Below are 18,938 nucleotides of genomic sequence, written 5' to 3' on the forward strand. Positions count from 1 at the left end.
TTGTGCCATCTGCATGGCTTCTAATTTCTGCTTACCCTTTGGGAAATTTCTAATGTTCTTTCATTTTTTTTCTCTACTTTAAAAAAAAATCATTTTTCTCTAGCTCCTCCATTGGGGGCCCTGTGCTCCATCCAATAGATGACTGTGAGCATCCACTTCTGTATTTGCCAGACACTGGAATTTTCTTGGCAGGCATGGGGGACAAACACTTTTAATTCCAACACATGGTAGGCTGTGGGAGAAAGAGTTTAAGGTAAACCTAGTCTACATCTACATAGGAAGTTTGAGGCTAGTCTCGAGTATGTAGCAAAATTGTCTCAAAAAGAAATACACACACACACACACACACACACACACACATATATATATACACACACATACATACATATATATGGCTTATTTACTGGTGAAAATAATAAGAAATAAATGAAGGAATGAAATACAAGTAAGTGAAATATGTTGGTATTAATAACTCACATTATTACATTTGCTTCACTTTGTGTGACTTTCTGGACTCATGTGACTAAAGTTGACAACACTCAGGGTCCTGTGGCTGAAAAAGACAAGGAGCCAAGGAGTTGGCATGTTAAGGTGTAGTGTTTGCCAGGTTGTCCGTGTCTCCTGAGTCCCCTCACATTGCTGTCCTGCTGGTACACAGCTATGGAAATGAACACCCACATCCATAAACACAGCTAAAGTTCCAGTGCCACACACTCACCAGAGATGCTTTTATAGGTTTGGAAAGCATGACCTTGACAAAGAAAAGGTGTTCTCTGGCAGAGAGGGAGAGGAAAGAACAGGATTTCACAGAGCAGGGTTTCTTTCCTATGGGATACAAGGCAGTCAGGGTGAGGGAAGGGTCCTGGGAGACAGATGTGTCTCAGCAATACTAATAAGGAGAGAAGAGATGAGTAGGAGAGGAACTGGAAACAAAGGTGGAGCTATGCTCTATTGACCATGGGGCCCTAAAACTAGTACCTCCTCATGTTCCTGGCTCAATGGAGCATAATTTGTATTAGAAGGCTCTCCTCATTCATTTCCACTGCAAAATGCTTGTTGGAACTTCATTACATTTATGAATGCAGAATCAAACTGAGTGGTGAATTCATTTTTCAAACTGCATAGTTTATCTGCTGAGTTCATCTTTGTTTTTAAAAATTCACTATTGCTCTTTTAATACCTATTATGAATAATCTCGGCCGCGGCACCCTTTCACATTCACTCATCTGTGCATCCACCTTTCCTTTAGCTGCGGTTTGAATTCATTAAAAAATTATATCACCCTGGGATTCACAGCCAATTCCTATATTATTTTAATGCCAAGCCAATTACATCTCAGAGCATACAATCTGATATACCTTTCAACTTAAAATTTGTCTTAGACTCCTGGCTCTTGACTTCTCGGTGCTGCTGAGATGAGAACAGAAACATCTGGTAAACACAAATATCAGAAGATGAGAGAGCTTTGGATTGCTTAGCTTACCACGTATGTGCGTGGAGAAGACTATCTAGCATATACAGAAATATATCCCCTCCTATCTAAAACCATCCAGTGGAAAAAAAGACAGCACTTTCAACAAATGGTGCTGGCACAACTGGCAGCTAGCTATCCGGTAGAAGAATCATAATGGATCCATTCCTATCTCCTTTACAAAGCTCAAGTCTAAGTGGATCAAAGACCTCCACATAAGACCAGAGACACTGAAGTTAATAGAGGAGAAAGTGGGGAATAGCCTCGAAGATATGGGCACAGGGGAAAAAGTCCTAAACAGAACAGCAATGGATTGTGTTATAATATCAAGAATTGACAAATGGGACCTCATAAAATTGCAAAGCTTCTGTAAGGCAAAAGACACTGTCAATAAGACAAAAAGACCACCAACAGATTGGGAAAGGATTTTTACCAATCCTAAATCTGATAGGGGACTAATATCCAATATATACAAACAGCTCAAGAAGCTGGACTCCAGAAATTCAAATAACCCCATTAAAAATTGGGGTTCAGAGCTAAACAAAGAATTCTCATCTGAGGAATACCGAATGGCTGAGAAGCACCTGAAAAAATGTTCAACATCCTTAATCATCAGGGAAATGCAAATGAAAACAACCCTGAGATTCCACCTCACACCAGTCAGAATGACTAAGATCATAAATCCAGGTGACAGCAGATGCTGGCGAGGATGTGGAGAAAGAGGAATACTCCTCCATTGCTGGTGGGATGGCAAGCTTGTACAACCACTCTGGAAGTCAGTCTGGAGGTTCCTCAGAAAATTGGACATACTACTACTGGAAGATACAACAATACCTCTCCTGGGCATATACCCAGAAGAAGTTCCAACTGGTAATAAGAACCCATGCTCTACTATGTTCATAGCAGCCTTATTTATAATAGCCAGAAGCTGGAAAGAACCCAGATGCCCCTCAACAGAGGAATGGATACAGAAAATGTGGTACATTTACACAATGGAGTACTACTCAGCTATTAAAAACAATGGATTTATGAAATTCTTGGACAAATGGATGTATCTAGAGGATATCATCCTTAGTGAGGTAACCCAATCACAAAAGAAGTCATTAGATATGCACTCACTGATACTTGGATATTAGCCCAGAAACATAGAACACCCAAGATACAATTTGCAAAACACAAGAAAATCAAGAAGAGGGAAGACCAATTGGTGGATACTTCATTCCTCCTTAGAATAGAGAACAAAATACCCATGAAAGGAGTTACAGAGACAAAGTTTGGAGCTAAGACGAAAGGATGGACTATCCAGGGACTACCCCACTTGGGGATCCATCCCATAATCAGCCACCAAACCCAGACACTATTGCATATGCCAGAAAGATTTTGCTGAAGGGACCCTGTTATAGCTGTCTTGTATGAGGCTATGCCAGTGCCTGGCAAATACAGAAGTGGATGCTCACAGTCATCTATAAGATGGAACACAGGGCCCCCAATGAAGAAGCTAGAGAAAGCATCCAAGGAGCTGAAGGGGTCTGCAATCCTATAGGTAGGACAACAATATGAACTAACCAGTACCCCCAGAGCTCATGTCTCTAGCTGCATATGTAGCAGAAGATAAGAGAGAAGAGAGGAAGAGAGGCCCCTTGGTATTGCAAACTTTATATGCCCCAGTACAGGGGAATGCCAGGGCCAAGAATCGGGAGTGGGTGGGTAGGGGAACAGGGCAGGGGGAGGGTATAGGGGACTTTTGGGATAGCATTTGAAATGTATTTAAAGAAAATATCTAATAGAATAAATAAATAAATATTCTAACAAAAGTAATATGTTGACTGTAATAAAAAATAAATATACTAAACTCATGCAATACATCAAATAAAATGAAACAAAACTAAAGAAAAAAGAAAAGAAATATATCCCTTCCTTTCTATGATAACCTCAATAACAACAGCATTAAAAGGAATAGCAATATCTTTTCCTTCATCTAGTGTTTCTGGCAAGTCCTTCCCCACTGGCCAATCATATACATTTTTACTCACCTGTTTATTACTTATGTGTAGTATTTCAGGACACACTGCTTTGATTATTCATAGTTGCAGTATCCTGAGTAGTAAGTATGTATAATTTCAAATACTCTTCACAGCTCTGTGAGATAGTACATCTTACCATCTCTGTCTTAGAAACCAAAGCCCCAGGGCACTGAGAGTTCTGCAGTGATATGTTTGGTGACTATGTGCTCAGGTGGGGATCCAAGCCAAGTCGTCTGGCAATGGAGCCTATACATTGGCTCCCATGCTGCTCCAAGACACTGCTTTGTCTACTTCCCATCTACATGGGAATGCTATTCCAGGATGCATGGCTAGGAGTGAGGGTCAAGGAGCAATGAACATGGCCTTCCAGCTTCGAATAAGATGAACAACTCACTAAGGTCATCCGGGTTACCACACTGCTCATTTCCAGGCAATGCAGAAGAAAACTGAACACCCATCAATTCCTCTTTCTTCATCTTTCTATAGCAGTGGTTCTCAACTCTCCTAACACTGCTGTTCTTTAATGCAGTTCCTCATACTGTGATGACCCTCAACTATGTTATTTTCTGTTCCTACCATCTAATTGTAATTTTGCTACTGTTAGGAATTATAATGTAAGTACATAGGATATCTGATATGTGACCTCTGAGCAAGGGTCATTGGACACCCAGAAGCTTCATGACCCATAGGTTGAGAACCACTGTTCTATAGCTTCTACGGTTCTAGAATTTGCTGACGACTGCATTTGGCTTTTGAATCCTTTCATCAGCATGGAATGATGTCAGAGCCATTGATAAATGACCCTGTTTTAGTTCTCTGTATCAGGCACATTATGGAGTTTTGATAACCCAAGAAAGCATTTCATTCTATTAGCGTATTCATTAGACAGCGATACTGAGTGCTACCCCTGGCAAACTGTTCTTCAGGGGCAATGGACAGCTTTCCCAACCTACATCAGCATGGTAGCCCAGACCTGCCACATAAGACCTCAGTTGTCTACCAGCCACATAATTTACTCAAGTAAAATGCCAGCACAGTATGATAAAACCTAGGAGTTCATTTTGTCTTCTATTTAATATCAAGTTTAATTCCATTTCAATTTTGAGATGTAATATGAAATAGTGAACTATATGAACATTTTGTGCTTGATTTAAATCAGTAAGAAATAATTGTCTGGACCAGGAAGACAGCACAGCAAGATTAAAGTGCTTGTCACCAAACCTGACTACCTCAATTCCATCTTTGAAACCCACATAGTTAAAGGAAAAGAAGTAACTATAATCAGAGCATGATGTCCTCTGACTTCAACACAGATCCATAGACACACCATAGATACACACACACACACACACACACACACACCACAGACACACAATAATAAATTCAATAAAAACATTTTTTTAAAAAAACAACAAAGTTATTTTAAGGAGATAAATAAATTAAGTGAAACACTAGCAAAGGCGATACATATGATGGCACTGGGTGAAATACTCAGTAATCTTACTATTACCACAAGCAGTAATTCATAGGTTTGTGGTCTCCTTTGGGGGTGTCCGGAGTCAGGACTCACTGAGCCAGAGCCAATGAATCCAAAGGTTTCAGCTGAGGTCTGGAGAGATGGCTTAGTGAGTGGAGCACCTGTGGCACAAGCGTGAGGACTCGAGTTCGTATCACCACAACACACAGAGCTATTGGTAAAATGTCTGTAAAACCAATGCTCCTGCTTCAAGTTGAGGTGGAAATAAGAGTTCCTGGAGGCTTTCAGGCCAGCTAGTGTCATATTTAGCAGCATTTTTAAAAGACCCTGTCTCAGCCAAGGTGGAACATAATGACCTACCCTAACCTTGCTCTCTGACCAAACCTGTTGTGTGCCACAGCATGTGTGTGTATGTGTGTCTGTGTGTATCTGTGTGTGTACAGATACACACACACACAGAGAAACACAAATAAATAGAATTTTTTATTAATTAAATACTTATTTAATTTACATCCCAACCTTAGTTTCACCTTCCCCCATCTCTTCCCAGTCTTCCTCCCCCACACAATAAATAGAAAATTTAAAAGAAGACGTTAATTGGCCACATGCTACATGGGGATCCAAGAGTGAAGCCTCCCCTCTGTTTCTGGTTTAAGTGCTGACACAGAGCACATGTCTTCTTCCAGGAGGGAAGCCAGTTACAGCAGACACACAAGGAAAGACAGAATTCCCGACTGATTCGGCCTAAGCAGACCACTATTGAAACTGAGAAATGCAGTTCCAAAGTCAGAAGTCTTAAAAGCAATCCATCGCTGACTTCCTCTAAAATATCAGAATAAGGCAAAAGCACGGAACACCCTATTCCCGGCCCCCTCTTACAGTACCAACCAGAAGGAAGAGTGTTTATTCTGCAAACACTCCTCCAAGCCTTTTTCAAGAACAATCTTGTGAGTCAAATAAATCTAATAAACTATTCCATGGCCTTTCTTCCAAGTCAGCTCACGTTGCCCACCACTGTGGAATCTTTGGTAAGCAACCACTCATCTTTCCCACCTTCCTTCTTCCATGCTCACCTACTCACCTGTGCGTGCCGCACGCACACACACACACACACAGTCTCTCAGGTTTCTAGTCACATATCTCCTCACCTTACAAGACAGGCTCTCCTCACTCTCTCCCTCGAGGGCTTTGGTAAATTCCTTTAGTTCATTTGAGGGCAGGTGGTGAGTGGACTGTTGTTGCCAGCAAACATGTGTGATTTGTTGCTAGGGGACAGGTCTCCTCTCACTGGAGGTTTTATCTGGGACCTGAGAGCAAGAAGAAAACAGTGTAAGAAACAGCTGAGATTGTTCACATGAAAACCAAATGAAGAAGAGCTGGCTGTCTTTGAAGCCAAGTACAAAAAAAAAAAAAATGCCCATCTCATTTTTTTTCTTCGTAAACAAAGCCATGGAAACCCTGAGGAACCAAAAGCCCCAAATTCAGATTTGAGCAGGGTAGGATCACCCTCAATAAGCTTTGTGCTGAAAACACTAATTGGAAAGAAAAAAACAAACTATAGAGAATTTTTACATTCAACTGATAGTTAGTCAGTTCTGGGGAAAGTTAACAGAGAGCTTTATTTAAGAAGTAACTCCCAATCTCCATTGAGAGGATTTGCCTTTTATGATATAATAGTGCAGGGGGGGAAAAAACCACCACCCACAGAGAAACTCTCACGGTTGCACTTTGAGACATGCCAGTTAGTCATGTAGGCCATGCCCAAGGAGGTTTGGGTTCAAACTCCATGCTCCATTTAAGCTCTTTAAACTACCTAGGATGTAGACATTAAAGTTTATGTTCCCCTCAAGATGGTAGCCATCAGAATTTAAGACTGTGGATGCTCCATCAGTCTCCTTGACTGATGTCATCAAGCATAACACTCAGCTACAGAACCACAACAAAAACACAGCATGAGTTACATAACTCAGTTGACTACTGCAGGAGCATGTCTCAGGCCTTACTAACTAATGGAGCGAACAAGACTCCAAGATTCTGAAAGTTCTTCAAAATGCAGTCAACTAGGATGGCACCCCAGTACAGACTGGTAGTTTCTGGTTTTACCCTTTCCTAAACACAGTGCTGTGTCCTTATCTGTAAACACCCTCGCTCTCATCTGCCTGCCCCCCCCCCCATCAACACCCTTCTCTGACATGCTTAGTAATTTGCAAACATAAAATCCTGCTCCTGTCAATGATTTCAGTCATGCTTGGAACAGAGAGAAAAAAAAGGAAACTATGCCCCATAAGCATGCAACACACACCTTATCAAAGCCATTTTATTTTTCTTTCAGTAGGATGCATTTTATAGAATTCTATATTGTTGTCTCCATGTTGTAAAAATAAAAATGATGGCTTATTCCTTAATAGATTATATGTTGCATTAATTCAAATCTCATTAACTCTGTGGAGCATCTCCTGTCCAGCATGACTTAGAATACACAGAATTTTTTTTCTTCTTGTTTCTTGCTTTGTGTTTAAAGAGGAATTCTGTTGGGCTTGTCTCTGATGAGCCATCCATAAATAAATATACAAACCATTACACTATATCTTGGTATAAGGGGAAGGTTTCTCTGTTTTTAAAAGATTTATTTTGCTTGTAATTATGTGTTTCAGAGAGGGTATGTACATTGGTGAGAGCTGGATCCTCTGGAGTTTAAAGAAGTCGTGAGATCTGAAGTTGGAGCTACGTGCAGTTGCAGGCTGCCCAGTGTGGATGCTGAGAACCAAATGCCAGTCTTCTGCAAGTCGAGTAGCACGTGCTCGTATCCAGTGGGACAACTCTAACCTGAGAAGTTACCTTTTGAAAGACTGATGGACCTCACAGAGACTGTGGCAGCATGCACAAGGCTTGCACAGGTCTAAGCCATATGAGGCCCCAGCACGGAGAAGGAGAAATAGACACAAGCTTCCATTCCTAACCAAGAAGCTATCTGTCACTGATTCCCACTGCAAAGGATGGGGTCTCACTGGACATATTAACCACATTTCAGGGTAGGCCTCAGGCCCAGGAGTAGCTGGACAACACAAAAGATATCAATGGTATTTTTATAGACTCTTTGTATCAGTTTTCTTTGTTTTGGATTTGTTTACTTGTTTGTTTATTTACTTATTTTGTCTTATTGGATTTTTGCCTTTACATTTTGTTTCATTGTTAATGAGTGTATTTCTCTTGGTTTGTTTGTTTGCTTGCTTACTTCCTCACTTGATATTTTTAGAGAGAAAATAACATAAAGATGGGTGGATAGAGAGGTAGGGACTATCTGGGAAGGACTGAAGAAGGTGAAGACATGATCAAAATATATTATATGAAATTTTTTTCCAAGAAAAAAAGAACTGACATGAAGGCTCTCTCATTGTGCATACATGTGCGTGAACACACAGAATCTGCAACTCTGGTGATTTAGCTAACTGGCAAGCTGCAACTGGCTGGTTGCTTCCTATCATAAAGAAAGCCCCCTCTTTTCTATTAGAAAAGAATTACCAGCCATGAATATAGTCCAAAGCAAACTTGAAGTGTACCATGGGTAGTGTTCTGTGAAACACTGTTGCCAGTCTTTTTGTTCTTGTTACAATTACAAGGTTAAAGCTTTAGGTATGCATGATCTACAGGAGAGTATGCCACTGCATAGTGACAAGTGCTTGATTTTCAATTGTGTGTATTTAATTCTTTTCAAGGCCACCCTTGTAATTTACTTCTAAGATCATGTGACTTATCCCAACATCCTTATCTTTCCTTAGGTCCTCACTACCTTATAACCCTGGTCCCATCATTCCTGACAAATAACAAACCACCTTCCAAGCAAGAGGAGAACAGAGTGCAAGGAAGACATAATGTAACCAATTCACCAAAATGTTTCCCTATTTTGGGAATCCAGTGTTCTCCCCATGCTAGCTAATCAAGTGCTCCACCACTGAGCTACATCGTAGCCTTCAAAATATATTTCTAAACAGCAACTTCATGTCAGGTGCTGTCACTGACTGTGAAAATAATAATAATGTATAAGGAAGGAAGGTGTGTGTTCTCGTGTGTACATGTGTGTAAATGTGTATATGTGCCCACGTGGTGTGTATGTGCATGCCATCTGGATAGCCATCTGGCAAGTTGCAGATACCATCTTGATGCTGCCTCCTCAGTGTTCCGATAAAAGGAGCGCTCCATGCTGTCCTGTCTGCCTTTCTAATGTGGGTGCTGGGGATCAAACTCGGGCCCTCATGCTCATGTGTTGAGTTTACGGTCTGGGCCCAGATCCTCAGCCCCAGACAACTGAGAAAATGTACTAAAAATCTTGCTTTCTTTAAAAACCCAGTTATGTTATGTAAATAGGTTTGTGTTTTAATCCCAGGTGTGGGATATGGGACTGCTTCAGACTTTTGTCTACAGCAGCTGACTATGATTTGCCTCGTGCTCTGGCAGGGGCATCACTCTGCCAGCTGAACAGTTTACTTTCAGAATTCTGAAAGATTCTTGAGACAGTACATAAATGGCAGAACCTGGAGAAGCCGCTGCTCCCCCTGCTACTGCCCCCCACTGCTACCTTAGCAGCTGCTGGTCCCTGTTGCCTCTTGTCCCAGCTGCTGCTGGTTCCTGCCTCTGCATTCACTATTTTGTTGCTTTTGTTGTAGGCTGGATTGCTGATTGGAGATATCCTGACAACAAAGGAACTCTGACACCCCTAATCAGCAGGAAGTAGTCTAAAGAGATGTATGCCCCCCCTTCCCCCTCTAACCTTTTTCTTACCTAGCTCATGTTGGGTTGGGGGAATTGGAAGGGATTGGGGTGGAGAAGGATGTTAGGCGAAAGAACCCAATAAAGTAGCCAAAATGTAAGGAGTGAAAGAAAGATTCTACTCTCCCAAAATGTTCTAATGAGAAACAGATACAAGATTAGATCATATCGGGGCTTCTAGGAAGACAAAGAGAGTGTTAGGATCCACTGAGACCAAGGACAGCAAAAGAAACCTCTCTTAAGAAGACCTCAGAGAAAGCCAACGAGGAAGCTGAAGTGACAAAGAGCCTAGCCCAGGTAAGGGAAAGAAAGGGCCAGAGAAAGAAGAAGGAAGACAGAGGCAGCTCAAGGGGAACCACATACTTCAAGGCTGAGACTTGTTCCGAATCCAGTAGTATTACATAGGAAAATGGCAATAACTTAGATCTGGGAAGTACTGCCCCAAGCATCAGGCAGAACTGCTCAGAACTCTACTTTGTTGTTCCATCAGGAAAGCACAGGGAGAGCTTCCTGAGTTTTGAACAGGGAACCCCAAATTCCCAGGCTCTCCTCAGGTTTCAGTGCTCAGATTTGCTGCTACCTAAAACACACCTACTACAAGCACTTAAGGGCACCAGTTCCCTACCAGTTCCCTAAGACTCACTCTGTCAGAGACAAGTGTTAGCCAAGCCAGGATCTACCAGACAACAACTGTCAATTCCTCTATGGGAAAGGAAGAGAAGTCTGAAGAGGAGAAACTGAGAACTTCATCACTAAAGATCTGGCAACTCCATGGGATCTTATGTAACCTCTTCAGCAAGATACTGGAGAAAGTACCAGCTCTATTGGGAACTATTGTATCCTTTGAATCAAAATACAGTGTGAAATATAAAGCATTAAATGCTATTATATACTACTGTAAAACTTTGTAACATGTTTCATTCTAACACTAATAGAAGTTTGTAAAACTTTAAAAGGTTTTCTTGCATACACTCAGTAAAATGTCATTTTTTTTCTTAAGCAAAACAAAAACAAAACGAAATAAAACCTTTATGAACCATACATTTGCCATTTCTGTGAGATGCCAGCTCGATTAAAAGTTGCCTAAACATGCTTTCAACTTAGCAGAGACCCATTGGCACTCAGTCACTGGAATAGGTGGCTCTCCTATGAAGAAAGTTCTCGTGTCTTCATATGAAAGCACACCATTTCACATGACCCAATATTTAAACTTAGCATTCACAGAAGAGCCCTCCCCCCTCCAAAAAAAAGCAGAAACATGAAATCCCTTCCCTCTCTGCTCTTCAATGGCAATCCCAAACCCTTTAGTTAACCCACCAAGGGCCACACAGTGAAGTCTTGCTTAGGGAGATTTTGAAATAACCCAAAACTGGGGCTATTGTACACTGTCCAAGTGATGCAGCTACTCTATGCTGCAATGACAGAAGGGTGAAGCGATCACAGTTAGAGAAGGGATCCTCAGGTGTTATGATGTAGGAATGCATATCTGAAGAATACACAAGTATGCATGCACACACACACACACACACACACACACACACACACAGAGAGAGAGAGAGAGAGAGAGAGAGAGAGAGAGAGAGAATGAGAAATGCCAGAGAAGAGGTAACTAACACTAAACCACTAAAGAATATCATTTCCTCACTTTGGAATGTAACAAGAAGGTGTTTTGCAATGTTGTTGCTGTAGCCATTTTTAAACATTTGAGTTGTATCTTAATATTTATTAATTAGTATATTTTCACCTTCTCTTTAAAAAAGTCCAAAGTACCCTGGAGCTTTACACTTTTTTGGTTTTTTGAGACAGGGTCTTTCTGTGGAACTAACTCTGTAGAGCAGGCTGGCCTCAGACTCACAAAGATTCACCTTGCTGTCTCCCAAGTGCTGGAATTAAAGGCTTGTGCCACTACTACCAGCCTTGTACTTGCTTTTCTTGAGGAAAAAAAGAAAAAAAATGCACTCAGACTATGTAACTGCCCTTCCCTATGGAGGACTGATCCCTCCTCTCTGAATCATTAGCAGACAATAATTGCCTTCCCAGGGCACCCAAGATGTCTTTGATGCTAAAGGATCAAGTTTTCCCAAATGATCAAGTTACACAGTAGGCCTGCAGGCAACACGTGTGCTTAGATTTTAGAGCTTCTAATTGTTCTAGTCTTGAGATGAATGGAGTCAAGCACAGCCATAAGTAGTGCAGGGTACCAAAGATTGTGGCCACACCTAAAACTCTGCATCTTAGCATCATTTCCGCTTGCCCTGCAAAACAGCACCAAGAACTTGAGGACCTACGTGGTCAAGGAGCCCCGAAGTCCTGAGACACACAATCCCCACCCCACGAATGCCTTTCCCCTTGCTTAGACCTAAGGGGCCTATAGGTCTAAGCTCTTTATGTTTATTTTGTGAAATACCAAACAATGTGATGTACATTTTCCTTAAAGTATAACCTTAAAACATGCAAAAGTGTAAAAGAGCAGGGTGTGTATACAAGATAACTTCTAGTGATGGCCATTGCTGTCCCTTCGTGCATGAGGTACTCAGGTAAAGTACAGCATGTTCCTACTAAGTTGTAAAATTCCCAGACTGCCATTTATAAACTAGGTAAGTCCATGAAGCAGTGTACCAGTCATATTCCAAGCTGATCATAGTACCAAAGGTCTTAGGAGCAACCAGCTTCTTGCTAGCTCTTTGAGCATCTTTGTGTAAAACAGGAAAAGGTACCAGTTCCTTGGCATTAACACAGGCTCCCAATACAGCAAGCAGTTCAGCTAGATGACTATGTCTGCCTTTCTACCTCTACTCATGCCTGAAGCCCAATCTACTTGTTCAGTGAGTGATCTGCATTCATGAATCGATGCAAGCACACAGCCCAGGAAGCAGACTTTACTCGACAAAATAAACACGGAATAAAAAGTTCTATGAAGCTGGGCGTGGTGGCCCCACGCCTTTAATCCCAGCACTCGGGAGGCAGAGGCAGGCTGATTTCTGAGTTCGAGGCCAGCCTGGTCTACAAAGTGAGTTCCAGGACAGTCAGGGCTCTACAGAGAAACCCTGTCTCAAAAAAAAAAAAAAATCTATGAAATTCAACCAAGGGGATGTCTTTGACAAAATAAGAAATTAAAAAACAAAAAACAACAAAACAAAAAAACATGAAAGCTTGGTTTTTTGTTGTTGTTATTGACTATTGGGTTTTTTAATCTCTTGAAAAAGGGAAACTTGATGAGCATCATATAAGAACAAGAGAGGTGAAAAGGAAATCTAAGCCTCAAGCACTCATTTTAACCTCTAAGATCATTGTGTCCTGCAGCACATGCCTCCCAGAGCAGTAGAGATACAAAACATGTAGAAAATCAATTCCTCATTTGCTGGGTGATAAAAATAATTGATAAAAATTTGTGTTGACATATGCTTATACTGAATAAAGTGCTTAAAATATATTTTCTCTTTCCCTCACTAGCTAAATAATGCTCCCCAGACCATCCCTCTCATTCTCTGAACAGAATGTTAGTTTCAACATGCTGTCTCAGTCTTTCTGACCTGTCATTTCTTCTGTTCTGTCTCCGGTTAAATGTCTTGTTCCCTCTCCGTTTTGGGACCTGGATGACCTGGCTGTTCGGTGGGAGGCCTGATGCCCTGGTTCAGTGTGTTCATGCTTACAGGCTTCCATGCTATTTAAATCTGAAGGCTAAACACTTAACACCAAATTGGTTTTCTCCTGGCCCATTGGAAATACATGTCAAGTGCCCTTTGACTCTGTAGGAAGGATGAGTAGAGTCAAGCCTTCAGCCCCTGACATGACCCTGTGCTTCCACTTAGGAAAATTAGTAGGCCTGCCCTGCCCTATAATGAGAAAGAGCTATCTCCTACCTCTCTAGAGGTGCTTTTAAATTACTTATGTCCTTGCTGGAAGATTTGGGGGGAGGGGCATATAGATAATGAGTATAAAGGAAGTATGATGGAGAAAGAGATTCATTTTGTCCGCCTGATGTATTTTTTTTATAATCTTAAGTCAGTTTTGATTTTTTTTCCCAAGCTACAAATATTTCAAAACTGGTAGAGGCAGCAGGCACATGAAATGATCTCTACTCCAGAATGAGCACAGGATAATAAAAATTTTCCTTATGTAAATACCAAGAGCAGGGAGCTCTTCTGAGGACTGGGGGCTCACACACTGCACCTGACTGGTGACAGGGCAGTGGCTTCACCTTTCTCAGAGAGGCATTACGGGTTATCCAGGATGGTCCCCGTGGCCTGTAGAACACTGAGTGGGAACGTTCTGTCCGGTGCGGGCTCCGCGTTACATGGCAAGGTTCTATGGGTAATATGGGGTCCTATGTCAGGGGAGAGAAAGGAAATGGTGGGAAGGCGGTGATGTGGGGTCACCGCCAGCACCTGCTGCCACTGATAAGGAGTTGCTCTCACTGATTCTAGGGGCCACTTGCTTCCTGCTACAGGAACGGAAGGGAAATGTTCGCTTTTTGGAAAAGAAACAAGGTTAAGCTTATCATATCTCAGCAGGCAGCAAGTCTCCATTGTTTACAGTGCTCTCTTTCTCCCTCCCTCCTTTTTTTCTACGCTGCCCCACACTCCTCTTTTTTTTTCCCTATGCCTTTTCCCCCTTTCCCTTCTAGGTTTTCCTGCTGCTACCTTCATCTCACACTTCCTTCCACTCTGACCACCAGTCTGAGAGCACAAGGGATCCTTGGTCCACTCCCTAAGGCCCCTGGGTTGGCCCTGCTGCTTTTGGTGGTGCTGGAATACCGGGAGGGGAGAAAATGGAGAGAGCACAGTGGGTACTACACCCCAAGGCAGCACACAATGCTCTTCTGACTTCCCCATCAGTTCAGAACCCACAGGAAGATGAGAGGGTGACTAAACACCTAGGATTCCCAGCCCCTTGAATGTCAGAGAACAGAATACAGAGACAGAACAGAGGGTCAGCTGACCAGAGAGCCCAGCAGGAGACAGGCAGGACATAGCTGGGCAAGATAGAACAGAGCTGCAGAGAGAACCCTACCCTGAAGCAAGCAGTACAAATCACAGTGTAACCTAGATCAAGCTACTGCTTACATTTGCTGCTAGAGATTCAAAGAAAAGCCCTAGGCTCCTGAGACTGAGATTTACCTGCTCAACCATGAGACTCTAGGAAACAAAGACCTACTCCAGAACAGACCAGGATGGGACAAAGATCATGGAAGACTAGGAGTTAAGAAAGTGTATTTGAAAAGCCAACAGGGAAGAGAAGAAAAATCAGACCAGACATGAACAGAATCAGTGTTAGAAATGGCCACTGGTCATGGTCAATAAGACAAAAAAGACAACCAACAGATTGGGAAAAGATCTTTACCAATCCTAAATTCAATAGAGGGTTAATGTCCAATATATACGAAGAACTCAAAAAGTTAGATTCCAGAAAACCAAATAACCCTATTTAAATATGGGGTACAGAGCTAAACAAAGAATTCTCAACTGAGGAATACCGAATGGCTGAGAAGCACCAAAAAAAAAAAAAAGTTCAACATCCTTAGTCATCAGGGAAATAGAAATCAAAACAACCCTGAGATTCCACCTCACACCAGTCAGAATGACTAAGATCAAAAACTCAGGTAACAGAAGATGCTGGCGAGGATGTGGAGAAAGAGAAATACTTCTCCATTGCTGGTGGGATTGCAAGATGGTACAACCACTCTGGAAATCAGTTTGGCAGTTCCTCATAAAATTGGACATGGTACTAACTAAAGACTCAACTATACCACTCCTAGGCATTTACCCAGAAGATGTTCCAATGTGTAATAAGGACACATGCTTTACTTCGTTCATAGTAGCCTTATTTATAATACCCAGAAACTAAAAAGAACCTAGATGTCCCTCAATGGAGGAATGGATACAGAATATGTGGTACATTTACACAATAGAGTACTACTCAGCTACTAAAACCAATGACTTTATGAAATTCTTAGACAAATGGATGGATCTGGAGGATATCATCCTGAGTGAGGTTAACCAGTCACAAAAGAACACACATGATATGCACTCACTGATAAGTGGATATTAGCCCAGAAGCTCAGAGTACCGAAGATACAATTTGAAAAACACATGAAACTCAAGAAGAAGGAAGACCAAAGTGTGGATACTTTAATCCTTCTTAGAAGGGGGAACAAAATACCCATGGAAGGAGTTACAGAGACAAAGTGTGAAGCAGAGACTGAAGGAATGACCATCCAGAGGCTGCCCCACCTGAGGATGCATCCCATAGACAACCATCAAAACCAGACACTATTGTGGATGCCAACAAGAGCCTGCTGACAGGAGCCTGATATAGCTGTCTCCTGAGAGGCTCTGCCAGTGCCTGACAAATACAGGAGTAGATGCTCACAGCCATTCATTGGATGGAGCACAGGGTCCCCAATGAAGGAGCCAGAGAAAGACCCAGGGAACTGAAGAGATTGCAGCCCCATAGGAGGACCAACAATATTAACTAACTAACTCCAGAGCTCCCTGAGAACAAACTACCAGCCAAAGAAAACACATGGAGGGACTCATGGCTCTAGCTGCATGTGTATCAGAGGATGGCCTAGTTGGTCATAAATGGGAGGAGAGGGCCCTGGTCTTGTGAAGGTTCTATGCCCCAGTATAGGGGACTTCCAGGGCCAGTAAGTGGGAGTGGGTGGGTTGGTGAGCAGGGGTGGAGGGGGGAGGGATGGAGGGTTTTGGAGGGGAAACTAGTAAAGGGGATAACATTTGAAATGTAAATAAAGAAAATATCTAATTAAAAAAAGACAGGAAATAGGAAAAAAAGAAAAGAACTGGTCACTTGTAGATTTTCATCAGGCTTTTCTTTAAATTATCATTATTATTTTACTTATTATTGTGTATTTGAGTGCATAATATACCACAACACTCTTGTGGATGTCAGAGGACAATGTGATAGTGACCTCTACTTCCACCTAAATTTAAGTAGGTTGCAGGAATTAAAGACAGGGCACCAGGCTTAGGCAGAAAGTCTTTACCCATTGAGTTCTCTTGTCAACCTCTCACAGGCTTTTACTAGAGAGGAACCAGAAAGTGGTACCTAGAACCCAACCTTCTGTATCCTTGGATGGATTTTATCATCAAGCTTTATGGCTCTATCTAGTTTCTAGTGTTGGGTCCATTTTGTTCAATTACCGTCCCTATAAAGTCTCCTGCAGGATCCATTCTAGGAAGGATTTCTTAATCCCTAGAGGGCAAGTGGGAAAGCAACTTCCAGAGCAGAGCTTTCCTAAGACCAATTCCCACCTAGGAGGCTCTAGGTAGAGTTGCCATATATTGCTATCTGCCCAAGAGAGTAAGTACCCTAGAGTAATTATTAACAACATCATTTGTTAATTGCAAAAGGTCTTGATTTGTATGTTGAATTATACAGTCTCTTTTCTATGTACCCTGTAATAATAGCACATAGCAAACTTTAATTGTAACTCATTATGAGTGTCTTAAAAACATGTCATTGGCTGCATCCAATGCAACAGTTTGGAATGAAGGAAACTCTTACGTGAAATAGCCTAGAAACTATCTTCATGAAATCTGAGGCAGAAAAGCAATATATAAGGAAAGGCAAGAATACAGATCAACATTGGTGATAGAGAAGCAGCAAAATGAAAGAGAACTCAAAGCTTGAACTTAATTTCCATTCTTCTCGTGCACAACGGTTGTGAGACTTGATCAACAATGACATTTGGAAAGCAATCTTGGAAATGATCCTTTAAGAGCAGTCTTTACTGTTTTTGATTCATAAGAAAAAAAAAATCCTTCCAAAGACAAGGATCCCAAATTGAGTTGTCTGAGTTCCAGAGAGACAGACACAGAGAGAACTATTAGCAGCATTTGTCAGAATAAGAAGCTACTGTCTGCTTGATTCTCTCATATTTACCCTCTATTTCTGCAACCTTGATGTCTCTAACTTCCCTCAGTCCTTCTATCTATATAGTCAGGGCCATGTCCAGTTTTCGCAGCTATCTTCACCAGCAACTTCCCCAGTGATCTGTCATATTATACACTCCTCCCAGGCCAGTTCTTTTCTTCTCATTCTTCTCTATTCAACCACATACAGGCATGTGCATACATGGGTATATTTCCAAAAGGCTGCTGCACATAGATGACAAAATACTGAGAATGAGAACATGTTCTGTCTGCCATCCTGGAAGGCAACCATCATCCTGGCCTGTAACACCAAAGGTTTGAGACTACATTTTTCTATGAATAAAATCACACTCCTTTTCTCCTTTGATTGCAGCTTCTCTGCCAACCTTATTTACAAGATTCACCCTATAGTGCTTGACCAGGTCAGTCTTGATCTGTGTTTAATTGTCATAAATACATCATTAAGTCATTCTTTGTTTTCTCTTTTCTATTACAAATATTGCCATATTTGTCTGATACTCAAAGATGAGCACTTTTGCATATCTTCTGATGTACAGATATACACATTTCTCCCTAGGAACAGAATTGCTAATTTATAAGCTCTTCCATGTGTTTAATATTCATAGACACTAAGAAGAGTTTTCCATTGTCAATCTAGCAACCAATATCCATGCCAACAGCTGGCAGATGTTCTGACTACTGCACATTCTCAACAACATGTGGGATTGTCCTCCTTTCCTTTTCGCTATTCTGGTAAAAGTGGAGAGCTATCGATGTAAGACTGTAAATTCTATGTGCATTTCTGGTGACTACTGAAGTTGAATTACCATATTTCTTAGACTTTCAACTTACACCAGTCCTTGGCCACTAAGCTTCTCTCTGAACACCACCTGTAAGTGACACTGAGTAAGAGCCAAGGGCATGTACACTTATTCAGCTGGAAGCAAATCTTATAATCGGGTGGCCTCTATCATTGTTCACAGACAATTTGCATATCATGTCTTGATCTCTTATACAGGTTACTCTGGTGACTGGCTCCTTCTCTTCTACAGTAGTTAGTCTGACCCACTTCCTCCTTATAAATGTGCTTCTGGATGCCTTAGACAGCCCTGCTAACTAAGTCCCCCATGCTGCTTGTTTTTAGTCAACTTTATACAAAGCCAAACATATCTGGGATGAAGGAGTGTTTAAGAAAATATATCCGTAAGATTGGCCTGTTGGCAGGCCTTTGGGGAATTTTCTGGGTTAATAATTGATGTAGAAGGGCCCAAGTCCTTGTGGTAGTAGCAGTTCTGGGCAGGTGT

The 18,938-nt window shown here is 41.7% G+C and overlaps 1 protein-coding gene across 1 annotated transcript in view; it reads right to left on the reverse strand.

Moving 5' to 3' along the window:
* The window catches only part of Pde4d (phosphodiesterase 4D), a 1,452,168-nt gene that overhangs the window by 1,265,551 nt on the left and 167,679 nt on the right, over positions 1-18,938 (reverse strand). Inside the window, exon 2 of the mRNA XM_021180268.3 lies at positions 6,121-6,279. The gene's annotated coding sequence lies outside the window, so the exon portion shown is untranslated. The remainder of the gene's footprint in view (positions 1-6,120; positions 6,280-18,938) is intronic.

The sequence above is a fragment of the Mus caroli genome, unplaced genomic scaffold, assembly GCF_978045245.1.
Source record: "Mus caroli unplaced genomic scaffold, Mus_caroli_1 scaffold_15, whole genome shotgun sequence".
Classification (NCBI taxonomy): domain Eukaryota; kingdom Metazoa; phylum Chordata; class Mammalia; order Rodentia; family Muridae; genus Mus; species Mus caroli.